General features: G+C 38.2%; 1 protein-coding gene across 1 annotated transcript in view; it reads left to right on the forward strand.

Moving 5' to 3' along the window:
- Positions 1 to 19,695, forward strand: part of ZCCHC16 (zinc finger, CCHC domain containing 16) — a 267,162-nt gene that overhangs the window by 42,703 nt on the left and 204,764 nt on the right. The gene's annotated exons all lie outside the window — the stretch shown is intronic.

Genomic DNA, 19,695 nt, shown 5'->3' on the forward strand with positions numbered 1-19,695 from the left:
GGGGGTGGAGTGGGGAATGGGATCAAAACCGGGGGGGTGGGGAGGGAAGTGCATGGATTATGGTGATGGCACACGGGTGACTTGGTGTAGTCCCGAGGGGACTACAATTGAGATGAAAAAAAATGTAAATATGTAAAATAAACTGTTATAAAATTAAAAAAAACCATTGTTTATGACTCAACAATAGAAAAACAAATCTGATTAGTAAAAGGGTAGCAGGTATGAACAGTCAATTCATCAAAGAAGATATCCAGAAAATCAGTATATATATGAAAAAGTGTTCACTATCATTTCCAGTTAGAAAGATGCAGATTAAAGCCACGAGATTTCATGTCACTGCTCTAAGAGAATGGCTCACGTTAAAAAGTACCCCGCAAGAGAAAGGAACTCTCCTGCACTGCTGGTGGGAATACAAACTAGTACAATTATTAAGGGGAAGGATGTCCTAAAGGAACTCTGCAGAGTCTTATGGACTCCACCCACTACTCCAGCTTTCTGGAACCTACCCCTACTCCAGTGATTGGAAACTACAACTCCCAGCAGTACCAGGGAAAGAACTGCGAGGACGCAAGGGTGGAGCTAGCAGGAATTTTGGGACATTTGGGGGATAAATAGGGCGTGATTGCATCTCTCACTCTCGCTCGGAAAACGGTTCTCCGGACTACGTGACCTGGTGTGTTCAGTCAGCCTAGCCGTAAGGTATTCCAGTTACTTTGTATCCCGCTCTCTTTCCCTGCGTTGTTTCCTATTCCTTTCCCCTTTTGTAAATAAATCTGTTATTGACCCTTTTGTGTATACCTGCAGTATAACTGAGTTGTGAGTGCACAGGTGAGGCTCCACAGATAGGCGGCCCAGTCCACTCTGGGCTACCCTGTAACACAATCACTATGGAAAACTGTTTGGAGATTGCTCAGACTGCTAAAAATGGAGCTTCTATATGACCCAGCAATCCCACTCCTAGGTATCTACCCAGAAGACACAAAAACACGGATTCAAAAAGATACCTGCACTCCCATGCTTATTGCTGCTTTATTTATAATTGGAAAGACATGGAAACAACCCAAATGCCTGAAAGTGGATGACTGGATTAAAAAGACGTGGTACATATACACAATGGAATATTACTCAGCAACCAAAAAAAAAAAAAAAGAAAGAAACCACATGCCTTTTGCAGCAACATGGATGGAGCTGGCAAAGAGCATGCTTAGTGAAATAAGCCAGAAAAGGAAAAATACCAGATGGTTTCACTCATAGCAGGAGTATAATGGACCAGGAGAGAAAATAATAATAATAATAATGAACAGCTATATATATTTTGTGGGGGTGGAGGTGGAATTGGGATCAAGAACAGTGGGGGGAGGGAAATGCACTGGACTATGGTGATGGCTCACAGGTGATTTGGTTATGGGAAGCCCACAGGGATTACAACTGAGATAGAAAAATGCACAAAATGATGTAAAAATAAACTATTATATTATTAAAAAAAAAAGTACCCCCCAACAAGGACTGGAGCGGATGGAGGATGCAGAGAAAGGAACGCTATTACACACCTAGTGGGAAAGTAAAGTAGTAAAGTAGTGCAAGAATGGAACGTGATCTGGATTTACCTTAAAAATCTAAAAGTGGGGCCCTCCCTGGTGGCGCAGCAGGTTAAAGCACAGCACCAAGAAGCTTAAGCCACTTCTGCATGAGTTCAATCCTCTCCTGCCCCGGAGGTGACCACATGGCGCGGCAGACTTCTCCTGACCTGCCTGCTGCTCCCCTCAGCAGTGTACTGTGTCAGTCGAGCTGTTCTGCCCCCCACTCTGTCTCTGGTGAATCCTCTCACCCTCCGCATCTCTGGCCTGTACCCCTGTTCTGTAGGATTAAATAAATAAATCTTAAAAAAAAATCTAAAAGTAAAAATACTCTATGATTCAGTAACCCCACTCTGGAACATCTATCCAAAGAACATGAACCATGAACACAAAACAAAGATATGCTCTACAGTGTTTATTGAAGCACAATGTCTAGGACACTTGGAAGCAGCTTAAATTTCCATTAATAGATGATTGGATCCAGAAAAGATAGTTTGTGGATACTGTGCAATACTATTCAGCCATAAGGAAAGGTGAAATGCACCCATTTATAGCAAAGTAGAAGATCAGCAGGAAGCTGAGCAACTTTGCTGTATTCCTGTTTTAAGTTTCATGGTCCAACGTTTGCGCCTTTTGTAAGGATAAATTTCTGCCTTACGTGAGGATAAATTTGGTTTTATACCTGTATATAGATATATACACATTCTGTCAGCTTTATTTATAGTTAATAATCTTTCTTCCTCCTAAAATGAAAAAATGTGTCCTCGTAGTTGATAACCTCAGTGAAGAAGGGGGATTCTATTTATTGGAAGCTTCTCAACACCCAACACCCATAATTCTGTGCACTGGAAAAACAATTACATATCTATATAAGGAGATATTTACAAACGTACTTCTGACAGGTTTAGTGTAAGGGTGAAATTAGAAACGATATAAATTTCTCGCAGTAAAAGGATGGATAAATACAATACAGTAGACATACATGCATCAGCATGTCACAAAACATTGGGAATGAAAACAATAAATTGCTGAATGATATGTACTGTGAGACTATATTTACTATTTATATTTTTAAATAATAGAATGATAGCATACACTGTACAAAGACACAAAAAGAAGAAATGTACAAAGAAAACTTCTGGAATGAGTGTTCTGAGATTTTTGAGAGACACAGATGTTTTCTTCATTTCTTTTTTTATCGAGGAAACCTTGCATTGTAACATTATATAAGTTTCAGGTGTGCATCATTGAAAATCAGCATGTGTACACTACATTAAGCTCACCACTTACAGTCTAATTTTATCCTTTACCATATAACATCCATATATCCATTTCTATATTTCCAAAATTCATGTCAACCATATATTTCACTCAGATCATCTGAATTCAACAAACCCTACTTGACTCCTGCCTGGGTTACAGTGCTCAGGATACAGAGACATTATCAACAAATGCATAACCCCCTGTACCCTCTTTTCTTATTCAAACATACAGGTGGGGGAAACTCTTTCATTAAACAAACATCAATCTTTCATTAAACAGGCATCTGTGGAATGATTGCTGTGTGCTCTGTTAAGTATCTCTGGTTCTATATTTCTTTTCTTTTGCCTTCGTAATGGAATGAACTGGAGCTCACATTCTCTTTGTTATGCATTGTGTGACTTTGCTTGTGAAGTTATCCATTTGGTGCATGGATGTAAATGGGCCCTTCTGAGTGAACCGATTAGTTCTGGGGCAATGATAGAGTCTTGTTTTCTTTAGACCAGGCAGTATTGCAGTTAAAATCCTCAGAATCTCAATTACTCAAATAGACTTCTAACACTCCTCAGTTTCTGGCAAGTCCAGAACTTTCTAGGACAGTTCTCTTCCAAGTATTAGGGAATCTTATTTCCATCTCTGACTCTGCTATCTCAATATTTAGTCTGTAGTGCTGTGGGAAATAGACATCAAAGAAGAATTACATTACTTTTATATTCTTTGCCTTTGAAAAATCATATATTTGTATTAAGGTAATAATGGTGATTTACATCACTGTGCATAATTTAGGGGTATAGGTTCATACTTCTTCAGATGTATGTTACTACGCTACAGCTACCACCACGCCATCTACAATCCTCTACCGTAATCTTTTGGGACATGTCCCCATTTTTTCCCTAGCTTCCACCCTCTTCCTCTACTAACCTCTAATTCAACAGTCATGTTTCCAGGTTTTGTTTTGTCTGTTCCTTTGATTTTTTTTCTCCTTTTATATTCCATGTATGAGCAAAATCAGCTGGTATTTGTCTTTTTCCTTCTGAATTATTTTGTTTAGCACAATCCATAATGTCACAAATGTCAAGATTTCATTTGTTGATGCTTGAGTAGTATTCCATTGTGTATATAACATATCTTTTTATTTCATTTATCTCTCTTTGGGCATCTAGGTTGTCTCCATAACTTGGATATTATAAATTCTTTAAAATATTTTTATTTATTTATGCATATAGAACTGGGGTACAGGCCAGAGGTGCAGGGGCAGTGAGAGGATTCACTAGAGAGAGTGAGGAGCAGAACAGGCAGACTGATAAAGCACACTACTGAGGGGAGCAGCAGGTGGGTCAAGAGAGGTCTGCTGTGCCATGTGGGTCACCTCCAGGGCAGGGGATCAAACTCGCACTGAAGCAGCTACAGCTAGCTTGCAGTGCTTCGCTTTAACCTGCTGCACCACCAGGGAGGGCCCCATAAATAATTCTGCAATGAATGTAGGAGGGCATTTATCCCTTTGAATGTCTTCACATTCTTTGGTTAGATACCTAGGATAAAAATTGCTGGATTGTATAGTAAATCTATTTTTAATAACTTGAGAAATTTCAATACTATTCTCCATAAAAACTGAGCCAGTCTACGTTCTCACTGACAGTGTGGGAGGCAAGGATTCTTTTTTCTCCACATTGTCACCAACACTTGTCTCTGGTCTTTTTTTATAGGTCATTCTTAAGGAAATAAGATGGCATATCCTTATGGCTTTGCTTTGCATTTCTCTGTTGATAAGTGATGATGAACTTTTTTTTTTTTTCCACATACCTTTTGGCCATCTGAATGTCTTTGGAGAAGTGTCTATCTTTTCTGTCCATTTTTTAAAGATTGATTTATTTATGCATACAGAAATGGAGTATAAGCCAGAGGTGCAGGGGCGGTGAGAGGCTTCACCAGAGAAAGTGTGGGGAGCAGAACAGGTTGATTGACCAGGTACACTGCTGAGGAGAGCAGTGGGCGTGTCATCAGAGGTCTGCTGTGCCATGTGGGTCACCTCCAGTGCTGGGGATCGAACTCATGCTGAAGTGGCTTTAGTTTCTTAGTGCTGTGCTTTAACCCGCTGTACCAGGGGAAGGGTCTCTGCCATTTTTTTGATTGGTTTTTCTTCTTGTTGAGTTATGTGAGTTCTTTGTAGATCTTGAATATTATCCCCCTGTTGGATGTCAGATATGCAATTTTTTCTCCATTTTCTCAGGATTATTTTTTAATGATCGTTTCTTTTGCTGTGCAGTAACTAACAGCATGTCAGCTATTGTGTTGCCAGGTAGAAAAAGGAGTAAGTGTGGGAGACCATGCAAAGACGATTTCAAATGTATATGAAAAACTGTTTATTAAAAAATCTAAAGTAAAGCTGGCAGGCTATAAAATTTGTTAGCTCTGGGTATCGGTTGCATAATTATCATTTTTTTTCTATTTTTCTACGTAGTTTAATTATTTAATAACAAAAACATACCCAGGAATATTAACTTTAACGTACCAACTTCAATTTCTCACTGAAAATATTTATAAATGCCTCTTGACCCTGAATATAGACCAGGGACTACTGAATAAGTTTATTTTTCCCTGTTTTGTCATTGTTACTGCTGTTATTTTTAGTGAAGCGTTAAGCATGTCCCTTCATTTCTCGGGAACAAAATTTTCTCACTTATAAATCAAAAGACAGGGCTAAATATTTGATCCCTAAGTATATTTCTGCATAGTTCTTGCCCTGATGTTCTGAGACTGGAATTCTTTCCACAAGGCAAATATTGAAAGAAAGAACAGTCACAGAGCAGTAGCCTATGTTCTATGATTGTTGGGAAAACCTGTCATCTCCACTATACCCTAGGCTTTTCATGCACTCTTTTCTCATCTCCACCTTGTGTTTGATCAATACCTGAGTAACTCCAGTACAGATGGAGAATGATAGACGTGCTATGACTTTGTCTAATTTGTGTAGAAATGATCTCACATGCATGAACTAGTGAGCACTGCAGTCCTCTTGCAAACAATACACATCCAGAGATCGTTTTTCTGTTTTTGCAGAGAGGGTTGCAAAAGACTCAACAGTCATACCTTCCTGCACTGCCTCCTGAGGTGATGCCCCTGTTCTCTCTGGCTAATCTTCACTCTGGATATTCCTTTTTGTCTGATTTAAGCACCTCAACTTCTCCCTTAAATGGAGACTCTTTTCCCACCCATGAACATCAGCCCCAATTTTTCACTGTAAAACTGACCTTGGCTGGTCTTCCCTCCTAAATTCTTGCCTTCCGCCTATTTCTTCTGGATCTGTGGGACCCTATTAACTCTCTCGGATAATACCCCTGTTTCCTTGTTCCTCTTGAGATTTCTCTTGCCTTTAAATCACTGACGTGGCACCCCATGCCCTGTCCTACTACATCCTAGGTGGCTGTGGCTGCCTTGAAAGGCAATTTGAATTATCACTTGACTGCAGCATCCAACCCTAAATGGAAGCTACCTGCTTGCCTCTGATAAAACCAGGCGTCAGCGTCAGAGTAATCTCAGCCTAGAACAGAAACTCTTCTAAATGAGCTAATATCTTTGCAAAAACAAACCATTTTAAATAAATATTTAATATACAATATTATTTTAAAATGTTATTTTATAAATCTAAAAGCAGTGTTTATTATGTAAAATGTAGATACGGACAAGCAAGTAGAAAATAAAAAGTATTTGCAGCCTCGTCACTGAGAAATGGCTACTAATATGCTAGTGCATATTTCTCTCAACTTTTTCTCTCTCTCCATACACATGCATTCATACATGTATCTATATGCACACACAGAAGCCATGTATATACATAAATTTACACAACAAGCATGCACACAATATTAGACAATTTTAAATCAAACGTGATCAGATTACATAAGATGTTTTCATATTTAAAAATATATGATGACCATATTTCCAGGACATATGTTCCTTTACATCTGTGATGTCTGCGTAATATCCATTATGGATATATAACAAGATATAATTTAATCACTCTCTGATTGTTTGACTTTTTTTCCCAGTTTTTTTGCTATTATAATACTAATTAATCGTTCTGTGTTTAAATCTTTGTGACACTTTTCCTGAACATCAGTTCCTAGAAATGAAAACACTGGGTCAAAAGTATACATATTTGAAAGCTGCTGAGATGTATAGCCAGAGTGCCTTTCAAAAAGTTTGCACAAACATGTACAGCAACCAGTGTATAGGGACCAGCTTTCTGGAAATTCCTTTCACCTGTCACACTAGGCATTATTTACTTCTTAAATCTTAATCAATTTGTTAGAAAAACCTGCTATTTTATTCTTGCCATAGTTTGCATCCTTTGATTTGTCATTGAGATTTGTATTTTACCATATGCTTATTTGTCACTTGCATTTCTTTTTCTATAAATTGCATTTTGTATCCTCTGCCCATTTTTCAATTAGTATGCCTTTGTCATACTGATTTGTAACATCTTGTGAACTGTTTATATTATCCTGTTGCCTAATGAAAAACATGTAGCCCTTATCCCTTATTCAAACATCTCTCTGCAATTGAGGAATACTCCAATTCTTAACATTTCAACACCAGTGATTCATTCCTTTGGGAAAAACACTCACCTTTCTCTGCCATCCTTCCTTCAATGCAAATACCTCTGGGGCAATAAACAAACACTTTACGCCCTCTCACCCTTCAGTATGAAGGAGTTTTTTGTTGTTGTTCTTGCCAGAGTAGCAGAGAATAGCAAGAGGGAAGACAGCCCAGGTGGACAGAAAACATAGAATTGTCCCTGTGATAGAAGTATAGAGAAGCACAATTTAAACAACCATAAGGGGACAACTGAAACTCTAATTTTTGAGCATGTACTAAGTGCCAGGAAGTGTGCTAAGCACATATACTTTATGTTTACATACACACAGTACAAAGTAGATATAAACATCAACCCCATTTTACAGTTGAAGAAGCTCTGGCATGTAGTAAGGTCAAATCACTTGCACAAGGCATACTGCTTCTAAGGGGTCAGGCCCAGAACTCCCTGATTCTGAAGCTTCGTTTTCAATTGCAACCATGCAACGTTATATCCTCCAAAGAAATTTCTCATGGAAATTGCTGTCATTTATTCTGGGACCTTTCATCAAGAACTGCTTCCTGAGTTTTGCCTATGTCCCAAAACAGGGCTAGCCTCTGTAGAAACTTACAGTCTAGTCAGAGAGATAAGATTAAGGCACATGAAGTAGTAGCACAGGAATATTGTGATGTGGTGTGCCTGCCTCCACTTCATTCCGTCAAGCTCATTAGACATCAGTACACTGTCACTGCATTATTTCCCATTAAGCCTAGACTCAGATTCAGAATCCCTCTCAACACAAGTCTCTAGTCAGTCACAACTCATTAGATTTAGCATGCAAAAGGAAACTTATTTTACTTCAGACAACAAAGATTTCATGGGGGACTGCCACTGAGAGGATTAGATATAAATTGGGAGGAGAATACACTTGCATAGATTATTATGAATTAAAACAAATGTAAAAGAGCCTGGCATATTCAGGCAGTGTGAAGCTCATCACAAATAATCATGCTGGGGGCCCATATGTAGAGTCAGGCACATTGTTAGGGCAATTAAGAGGAGCCAAATTATGAAGGCCAATGAAAATTATGCAGAAGCATTTAGACTTGATATTCTTGACTGTAAATGTTCTAGAACCCGATAAATTTAACAATGAAATAACACAATGAAAGTTGCTTTAAGATTGGCACAATAAATTAAGACTAGATTGGCCCAATAAATCTAACTAATATTTTAAAAAATGACAGTTTACTAGCCAGATAAGGATAAAGAAGAGTCTTATACAATGACAAGGATGACTGTGTGTTCTGGTTTAAAGTTTTAATAACATTCCCTTTCAGGTGTCTTTTTTGATGATAAATTATCTGGTCACCATGGTTTTGGGCCTATAGGACTAGGAGAATGGCATATCTATGGCATAGACATCTGACTAAGGGAAGGTGATTTTTGTGTGATGGAAAGAGGTTATAATAACTTGATATGCTGAATGTGAGGTGACAGCGAGATATTCCTAGTGAAATGGACATAAGAGATAAAGATGGCTCTCTGCTCTCTGACTCTAGTTATAGCTGAACAGAAACTAAAATCGACCCTTTTACACTTGCCAACCCTCATTCTTGCTTAGTCTCATCACTCTCAAATGCAAATTCCAGGTCTTCATTTGCTTCATTTGATGTTCATCTAATAGTTTCATGGAAAGAGAGACAGTCTAAAGAAAACGTAGATGTAAATCAAGAAGCCAAGTGGCAAATCTGAGACTCCCTCCACTATATTGAATCACTTACTAATTATGCAGTTTATGTCTTCCATCATGCTAATCACTATTGTGGAAAATTAAAGCAGAAAACAAACTCCTCTCATTTTGCATCTTGTTAATAACTTATAGTGCAGTCTTTCAATCCGTTCAATAGATCTTTACATTTTAGGTTTAGAGACTAAATACAAATTGCAAGCATGACTTTTCTGTTTTCACCTAAAGCTCAAAAATTTGAATGTTTATAAAGGTTATCTCTCTCACTAAACCTGGCCCTGCAATTTGGCTACTTGGATATTAGGTACTTAGTATATACCTTGATTTGTTGGCCTAACATGTTTTAAACTCAAGTACAGTGGTTTTCATCCTTGTTAGTGTTTTGGAAGGATAGGGTTTCCCCATACAGGTGTAGTCACTGTGGCATCCCCAAGCAAAGTAGCAGTAGTCTTCTACTGTACTCCATGATTCTCTCTCCCCCACATGTTCTCACCCTCCCTCTTCCTTTCCCACCTCTGGGTTACTCAATTCCATGGTTCACTTTCAAGGTCTTGTTTAAAAATGTGTCTTTGCCCCTTTGTTTGATTTCTCTATATTTCACATATAAGTGACACCATCAATATTTATCTTTTTCCTTCAGTCTTATTTTGCTGGGCATCGTACTCTCCAGTCCCACCCATGTTGCCACAATGGCATGACTTTATCTTTTTTGATCACTGCTAGTATTCCACTGTGTGTGTATACCATATCTTCTTAATCCATTCATTTGTTTTGGGGTACTTTTTTTCCCATAGCTTGGCTATTAAAAATACTGCTCCACTAAACATGGAAGTGCAGTTTTCCTTTCAAATTAGTGTTTTCTGAATAACACTGGTCTTATGTTCTCTGAGATCAATTGCAGCTATCATTTGTTACCACATCTATATCTATGTCTTCTCTGTAGCTATGGACCTTAAAATAACTGAAGACAAATGAGTAGATAATTTTTCAAAGCAAACTTTGGTGGGACTAAACATGTAGACACAATATGGTATCTTTCTCATTAACCCTTAATCCTTAATGATAATTAGTCTCTTTTGATTACCTCGAAATTTGTCCCAGGCAGTGATTAGAATTAGAAATCTATCCTGAATCCTACCTTTAAGCTAATTCACATGAAGTATAGTCAGAAATTCAATAGAGAACAGGGATCTATGAATATAACCGTTGAGATTCAAAACCTGTTCTCAGTTGCCAGCTAGACTAGTTCCACCTAAGGAGTCAATCCATTGTTGTGAAATGCAGTCCCTGCACAATTCACCTTTTGCTTCTTTCTGTTCTATGGGTGAAGAAGGCAAAGTGAGTGAAATCCTTGTTAGTGTGACTCAGAGCACCGTCTTGCCTTGTACTTGCTAGGCCTACACTGCCTTTTTTTTTTTTTTTAAGGAAAACTCATTCTAATGTCCCTGGGTCTTTTTGATCAAAACTTTTCTTCCACATGCAAACTATGACATGACATGGTAGTGACCTCATAGCAAGCAACTTTTGCAATCAACTTCATGAGGTAGATTTTAGAAATTACTTGTATTTTTTTCTAGCTAAAGATAATTACATTTACTGCTTACAAAAGAGGGTTTGGGGGAGCAATTTTAGATATTTGTGTCCCCGGGAGTATTGGTAAATGGTCCATGGATAACCATATCAACCTAGTTTAACCACGGCAATAACAAAATAACAAAAAAAAAATTGTATGAAACATGTGTTTTATATTAAATCAAACTTGATTGAAGAAAATGTTTCTAGGGTAACAAAAAACCCTCCAAGGAGGCAAATCTTATGCTTCAACATTTTTCATTTTTTCTCACTCCTCTTATTGGTAGGTTGGTTTTTGGTATGAATGTTATAGGGACAGGGTTTGCATGAATGGTTATAAAACTAATAAAATCTGTCAGATATCCTTTCCCAGTTGAGAGTATGTTAGCCTTGCACATTTACCCCTAAGTAAAGAAATTATTTTTTTTCTGACATCATTAGTGATGGAATTTGCTTTAAAACCTTCTGCCCATAGTATTTACTTTCCTAACAGGCCTGGGCTGCCCTGATTAAGCTGAAATAGTTCTTCAGATAAAAAAATATGGTGGAGGGTAAACCTTAGGACAAAAAGTGGCACATGCACTAAGCCACCAGGAGACCTTTATTACGGTTAATTGTCATGAGCTTCAAATCCAAGCTTCATGGATTCACTTCATTTCCTTTGGCAAAGAAAGTGGACAGGTCTCTGCTAAATGTAGTTTATTGAGGGATTCCTACTGCTGATTTGTTTTCTCCAATTTTCCTCAGTGTTTTCTGCTCCGGAGGATCCTAAAGAGATAGAGTTTCATCTTGAAAAGTCAGGAGAATTTATTACTATTATTGTCATACCAGGGAAAGGAGATGAATTTATTTAGCGGTGTCTGAAAATAGATTGCCTCAACGTTGACGCCTGCTGCTGATGCTAAATGATGAATACTAAGCACCTGGCACACACTTCGCACTTCTCATTTATCTGTTCTTCATATTCCAGTGCTTTAAGATGCATGGAGCGCATTTTCACTGGGTGGGAGCCAGGCAGTAGATGTCATTGATTATTTGTTGAGCATCCATACCACGTGGGGAACTGTACAAAGCACAGCATGGAATTGTAGAAAAAACACAAGTGTCTGAAATCCAGCCAGAAATTCTGAATTTGAATGTTGGATCTACCGAGTCCCTAGCTTTTTAACCTTGGGAACTTAACTTTCCTGACATTCTTTATCCTTCGTTCTGTAAAATAGGATCAATAACTGCAGTCCTATATGCCCTAGAGGGCTTAGTGTGGCTCCATTTTGTCAATGCTTGGTCAAGAGTTCTACAAACTACATTGTGTCTCCACATGCCACAGGCAAAGGAGAGTCCTTACCACTTGTATAGCAGGCAACATCCTTGTTTCACACGGCATTGCCCAATACACCTACCATGGCACCTTCAAGGCTTATATATTTTTGACTTAAGGATACATTCTTTCATTGCACAACCAGAAACTATGCTTCAAGTTGTAGTCGGATTTGGAGTGCAAAGTATGTGTGTGAACTTTGGAGACAGGCCCATTCAGACATTAACAATGTGATCTTGGAAAAGATAAGTAACCTTTTTGAAGCTCTAATTCCTCAACTGTAAAAAGGAGCTATATAAAGGTACTTAACTTCATAAGGCTGTTGGGAGGTTTGAATGAGAGGAAGTATGCAAAGTATGTAGCAGAGTGGTGTCTCTAAATGGTAGTGTCTTAACAATACTTGTCTTTCTTTGCAGTTATAGGTATATAGGTTGTTGAAGATTAAAATAAATATCAAACCTCCTACTTAAGCCTTGACTATCCCATTGGTAGTAATTTTTTAGTTGAGGAAACTCAGGTTTGGGGAGAGGGTAATGTGATTTATCCAGGGCAAGCCAATTAGTAAGGGGTAGAGCTGAGATTAAACGATTAAGCTGAGGCTATCCAACTCTAAATCCTGTATGATTTCCACTGATTCCAACAGCTTCATGTAGCTAGAATTTCATGACACAGTTGACAATCAACTTGGGGGTCAGTGGCAATTTGGAAGTGAAGGACATCCACCATGAAACCAATGGCACTTATTTATTTATTTGTCTATTTATTTATTTATTCATTCATTCATCTATTTATTTATTTATTTTACATCATTCTTCATTTTGTGCATTTTTTCATCTTGGTTGTAATCCCTGTGGATTTACACCACCGATTCACCCGTGTGCCTTCACCATAGTCCTGTGCACCTTTCCCACCCAATCTCTGCTCCCATTCCCCTCTCCACCCTGTAACATGTCTCCGGTGTGGTACATATACACAATGGAATATTACTCAGCAATCAAAAAATAAACACATGCCTTTTGCAGCAACATGAATGGAGCTGGAAGGGATCATGCTCAGTGAAATAAACCAGAAAGAAAAAGGAAAAATATCAGATGGTTTCACTCATTGCTGCAGTGTAAGTGACCAGGGGTGGAAATAAATCAATTGTAGTAAAGAAAAAACAAAAAACAATGAACAACTACATACCAATGGCTTATCATTTACAGCTGTCCCTTATAGTATGAGTGGTTTTGTATCTGGGAATTCATACAATGGACATCCGAGTTGTTTGAATCTGCAAATGCAGAACTCAAAGATAGAAAAGGAAAAATCCATGTATATGTTGATCTACTCAGTTCAAACTGGTGTTGTTCAAGGGTCATCTATATTTCTCACTGCAGTTGATGGGGAGAAGGATGTGCAGTAAACTGCTGGAATCCCAACCCCTGAGCCCACAAATCTTTGATCTACTGAGGGTACTTCCCAAAGACAGTAATTTCACTTGAACTGGCTTTCCTTCTATAACCATCCCACTAAAGTTCCAATGGTTGCCCAGCTTTTGGATGAGGCAAACTTTTCTCTGAAGAAATACTTACAAAAGGCAAACACTATAGCCAGTCGTTAAGACCATGCAGCAGTGTGCTAGGTAAGTTTTGTCTCTCTCTGACTTCCCCTCCCACTTTTCAACATTTGACTGGCCACAAATGTCTCAATCGAGCATGGAGAAAGCATGCAACTCTGATGCTCCTTGTGTCTTGCCCAGAGGAGACCTCAATATCTGTATACCAAGATCTCAATTCAAGAACCTATCTATAGTCTGTGTCCAGCCTGCCCTTTCCTGTTGAAGTAGAACCCCTGACTACTTACTCTGACTTGTTTCCTGGCTTCCTGTTTCTTTATTTACAGTTGCCTCTCAAAGGCTCAACCCCCTGACTTATCCAAGGGTTTCTTCCTCTATCAGCTCATTACTCGATTATGACAATTTGGATATAGGCAACTCATTCAGTAGGCCTCACCAAGGAGCAAAGCATACCTATTTCTTCACTCGATCTGCTAATTTTGTAAATAGCTTTGGCTCCAACCAGGCTTCCCTTACTATTGTCAGACCTCATTCATTTCATTTCTTAGTCCTTTCTCATTGCCCACACCAGCACTGCCTTCTCTCTGCTTCTCTAATTTGACTGCATTATTTTCAGGGATCTGATCAGATATTGCTTCATGTGTAATGGCTATTTTTACTGGGATCATAGAGTCAGTTACATTCCATGACATCAGAGCTCATAGAGCACACTTCCATCATTCCAAGATGCAACATTAGTTTTATTTTTTCCATTTTAATTTCTTTTTTAAAAATTATGTTCATTGAGATGATGGTGACTTAAAACATTGCTTATGATTTGCTGGTATAAGTTCACACCATACCACACCCACGAAAAAAGCACCATCAGTTCTCCACCATAGTTCATGGGGCCCCTTTCTCTTATGACCCCACCTCACCTTTTCTGCTCTGGTAGTTTCAATGCTGAAATCAGATTTCTATGGTTTCTCTTGGTTTAGTTTCATCTCTTTCTTTGTTTTGTTTCTTCATACTCCATACATGAGTGAACCAATCTGGTATTTCTCCATCTCATTTTGACTTACTTTTCTTAGCATAGTCTTCCCCAGTTCCATCCACACTATCGCACTTGTCAAGAGTTCATAATTTTGTCCACTATGCATGTATGTGTGTGTGTGTGTGTGTCTGTGTATTGTTGTTTCTATAACTTGGCTATTGTAAATAGAGCTGCAATGAACATAGGAGTGCATATATTCCTTCCAATTAGTGTTTATATATTCTTTGAATTGATACCTAGGAGTATACTTGCTGGATCATGATAGACTTGTTTTTAATGTTTTGAGGAACCTCCATACTGTTTTCTATAGAAGCCAAACTAGTCTTCATTCCTACCAACAGTATATGAGAATAACTCTGTCCCCCGCCCACATCCTCATCAATACTCCTTTTCACTGTTTGGTTTTTATAAGGATTTATTTATTTACTTATTTATTTATTTGTTTGTTTATTTATTTATACAGAACTGGAGTACAGGCCAGATGTGCAGGGGTGGTGAGATGGTTCACCAGAGGCAGAGTGGGGAGCAGAACAGGCCAAATGACGAAGTACACTGCTGAGGGGAGCAGGTCCGGGGTGGGTATCAAACTCATGCTGAAGTGGCTTTAGCTTCTTAGTGCTGTGCTTTAACCTGCTGCACCACCAGGGAGGACCCCCTGTTTATTTGTTTTTTTAGTATGGGCCATTCTCATGGGCATGAGATGGTATCTCACAATGATTTTGATTTGCATTTCCCTGGTGATAGGTAATGATGAGCATTTTTTACATGTGCCTGTTAGCCATCTGTGTTTTTTTTTGGAGATCCATATATTTATTTCTTTTTACCCATTTTTGTTTGCATTATTATTTTCTTTTTGTTGAGTTGTATGGATTTTTTTATAGACCTTAGATAATAGCCCCTTGTCAGATGCATGGCATGCAAATAATTTTTTCCCTATTCTATAGGATGTCCTTTTGCTGAAATCATAGTTTCTTATCTTGCATTGTTGATTTTAAAAACTTTTCAGAAAGTAAAATGAAGCATAGAAACACTGCTTGAAATGTAGACAGCAGCTGTAATATAGCTTTCATTTCCAGAAACATTAAGTTATCTAAAGAAATACATGGGTTGTGGAATTGAGTCAATATAGTACCTGCACCCTCTTATCCAACACTTGCTTATAGATTGGGGTGATCTTTCCTCTATCTCATAGATTGAGGTGATCTTTCCTCTATCTCCTCTCAGTTTTTTTAAAAAAATATTTATTTATGCATACATGAATTTGGGCATAAGCCAGAGGTGTAGGGAGGTGAAAGGATTCACCAGAGAGAGTGGGGGACAGAACAGGTGGATCTACTGAAATATACTGTTTAGAGGAGCAGTGGGCAAGGCAGGAGAGGCCTGCTGTGCCATGTGGGTCAGCTCCCTGGCTGGGGATTGAACACATGCTGCAGCACCTGCAGATAGCTTGATAGTACTGTGCCACCAGGAAGGCTCTCTCCTGTCAGTGTGTTTTATCAGCTGAGTGGTTCATTTGATAAAGGAAATGACTTCTTGTCTTTTTTTCATACTTATTATTTCACACCTCTTCCAGATTCAACATGCATCCCACTCTCCAGCCCTGTGCCTAGCTCAGAGCACAAAACTGGGGACCCAGTAGGTCCTAAGCAAATCCTTTCGGGGTTGGAATGACTGAGTCCAATCAGCTTGAATCATTTGTCTCCTTCTGGGTCAAAACCAGCAGGAAATCTTATTCCCTGCAGATAGAGCTCACTGGCTTAAAGCTATTCTCTATTTTATTTTTAATATTGTTGATTCTAGTTTATTTGTTGTTCTTTTCATTATTTTGGCTTTGTATTCATATCACTCCTCCTGCACAATCATGTAATAACCAAAAACAGTCTTGTAGAGAGCATCGTGCATGAGCTGTCACTGTAATTATTTCCTCTCTCTGCCTTCAGATGCTCCTCCAGCCTAAGATGACTGGGTTAAACAGGTATATTTTCAGAGGTTTCCTAACGTTTCTTTCTCTTAGAGTTGTGCCAGGATCATGGCACTTTACCTTCCAATTAAATGCCACTAGTGGAGAACATATTCACTGGAAATAGAACATATGTTCATTAAAATTAATTCCTATAGAAAAATATACCTGAGGCTAGGGGGAATTCTGTACTATCAAAACGCTAGCAAGGGTGTAAGACAATTGTACTTCAATAAAACAAACAAAATACTGCACTCCCCTGGAGGAAAGAAATTAAGAATTGCAACATAAGCAATAATTAACTTGTGAAATCTCTGACAGCCTAAAGATCTGTCATTTCTTCAAAGTTTTAAAGAATAATATGTATGGTGTTCTTGACAAAAGTGCTCACCTGTAATAGCTTAGGGATCCATATTTTTTAACAATGTCTTTCAGAACCGCTGTCCAGTATAAAAATCCAAATGGTGTAGATGCTGGATCCACTAATTAGGAATATAGTGTACAATATATTCTTTGGGTATTTAATTATTGCAGTTTGTTTTCTCACTTTTAATAATGAATATGTTCTTCCGGAACTTATTGATCATATTACCTAAGCCATTCTGCACCAAAGCTTTTATCTGCACAAAGGGTTAGAAAAGGTACCCATCTCCTGATGCTGGGTGAAGATTACATGAGTTGATGTATGTGAAGTCTTATGAGTTAGGTTAACATATCACAGCTGTCCCATTACTATGGGTGGGGGCGGTTAGGATAACTTTTTTGAGTCTGCTTTTCTGCAGCATCCATCTTCTGCTTTGGGCTTTGTCGGCACTCCTTGCTCTGATCTCTTATTTGATTTCTCTTGTTTAAAAGCAAACACTCTGCAAGCTTCTGTATTTGTGTACCTGACAGGAAGTAATGAGATAAGACAAAAAAAAAAAAAAACCTTTGTTGGCGTGAAAAATAGGACACAAAGCTCAAATATACAGGCACGAAAGGTTAGATTGGCCTATGCGGAAACCTGGGTTGATGTAAAGAGTCTCAGGTCTGTATGGTCAGTAACTAGAAGGGCAGATGTCTATCTCTGCATTATATTTCTATATAATAAGCTTTATCATTCAGGGACATGCTTGGGGACTCTGTTAAGTTCATTAATTCTTTCATATCACCAGGGAGAGGAAAAATAGAGGAGCTAACACAAAGATAGGAGTGAACAATGGTGCTGCAAAGTGTATTAGTACAATGTAGGTAAGTTTTCCTCTTTGGGAATAAGGTTTCATTCTAGTTAATTTGCTTCATCTGTTGCTTTTTCCTGACCTCTAGAGGCACACAGGCATAAGCAATTGGACCCTGAATTCAAAGGTTTCTATTTTTATATTTTTTCAAAAACAATCTCATATTTATAGTATTGACACCCCGGATTCTTTTAAACGCATATTTATTCTGTTCCTACTAAATGTCTACTATTCTTTCTTTTGATCTTTATGAAAATTTGTAACACACTGACATTCTTGTTTTATGGGAAAACTTAGTTTAAGTGTGTATGTAACCAAATGCATTGTCGGACTTTTGTTATGGTGCCATTTTTCAATATGGAAATGCCTTATTGCTGTAAGTTTTTATTATAGAAAAATGCATACTCAATGTTAAAAACAAATAAGATACACAAAGACCAAAAAGCATTTTTAAAACACTGTGAATGTTTTGGTATTTAGCTTTCCAAGATTATTTCCCTTTATCATTCCATTGGTATTTGTATTTGGGTAATCCCCTAAGATATTAGTTTATATCTAATCAGGGCTAATCTTACTGGAGATTCATTTATTTGTCAGCCATTTCTGTTTGTGCATCTGTATTGCATGCTGAGCAAAAGATTTATCAAGAGAGTTGAAATTGTTCCAACAGGCTAGACACCAGTTCATCTCGAGTGCCATCAACTTCCCTCTCTTTGGGTGGCCTCTGATTTTCTTCCACTCTTCCTCTTGTACTCTCTTCCAAATCCTCTGAAAGGCACATTGAGCCTCAGATATCATAGCAGATCAGAAGGGAAAAAAGGATTGCACTTGGAGGATAAGGCACAAAATGTTTGGCAGTCTGAATATCAGTGAAGCCATCTGCAAGGTCAGTGCTTTCCAAACCCCTGCACTGCAATCATGGCATAGGTAGAAAAGTATTTATATGTAACCTTGGTATAAAAAGATGAGAAACATAGTATCCAATGCAACTGACATTAGGGCCTGAGGCTGAGGTATCAATATATGATCAATATAGAGGCAAACCTTTAACTTATTTGGAGCACAGAGGTGTGCTGGGACAGATTGATTCAGAAGCACTTCTAGTTAATAGCATGCTCCTAAGCCTCTCATATAACTCCCGTTATATGTATCTTTTTGACCTCTATTTGATCCAGCTTCCACATGTTTTCTGGGAGATGTTCTATCAGAAAAGAATGGGCCTGCAGACTGTAACTAGATTTCTAGTGACAATATTTTGGCTCGAAGGAAGAAGAGAGGGTGGGTTACAGGTATTGGAGAACACAAAACTCAGACTGTGAAATCCCTGCTTCCCCTCCAATTTCATAAGGTATACTTTGATAGTGCCTGCCAATTAATTTTTAAAAGCCTACTATTTTCTCTGGTGCTTCATTTTTAAGAAAAAGTGATGAAAAAGGATTTAGAGAGGTCCAGAAAAATGTGTTGGGGGAAAATGACGCTACTTCGATCATTCAAAACTGGTGTCCAAAACCAACTCTACTATTTATTGGCTGTGTGCCCTTGGGCAAGTTTCTTGGCCTCTTTAAACCTCTGTTTTCTCATCTGTAAAATGAAGATAATAAAAAGTATTTTGCTTGTATGCATTCGGAGATGTAGGGAATTGAGCTGCCTGTACTTGAGAGTGAGAGAGAAAGCAGTAAGTTTGACGTACAGATTCAAGTTATTCCAAAAAGTGTTATATGAAGAGGTTGAGGATGTTGGAGAGTTTGCATTCTTTGAAATGTTGGTTCAAGAGATCACAGTAGGAAAGGTTGAAAGGATGATTTAGAGAAAGGAAATATACAGTACACTAGGAGTGATAGGGAATTGTGAGTCAATGGGGACATGTAGAAATT

This window comes from Condylura cristata, unplaced genomic scaffold (genome assembly GCF_000260355.1).
Source record: "Condylura cristata isolate star-nosed mole 26May11 unplaced genomic scaffold, ConCri1.0 scaffold00019, whole genome shotgun sequence".
Taxonomy (NCBI): Eukaryota; Metazoa; Chordata; class Mammalia; order Eulipotyphla; family Talpidae; genus Condylura; species Condylura cristata.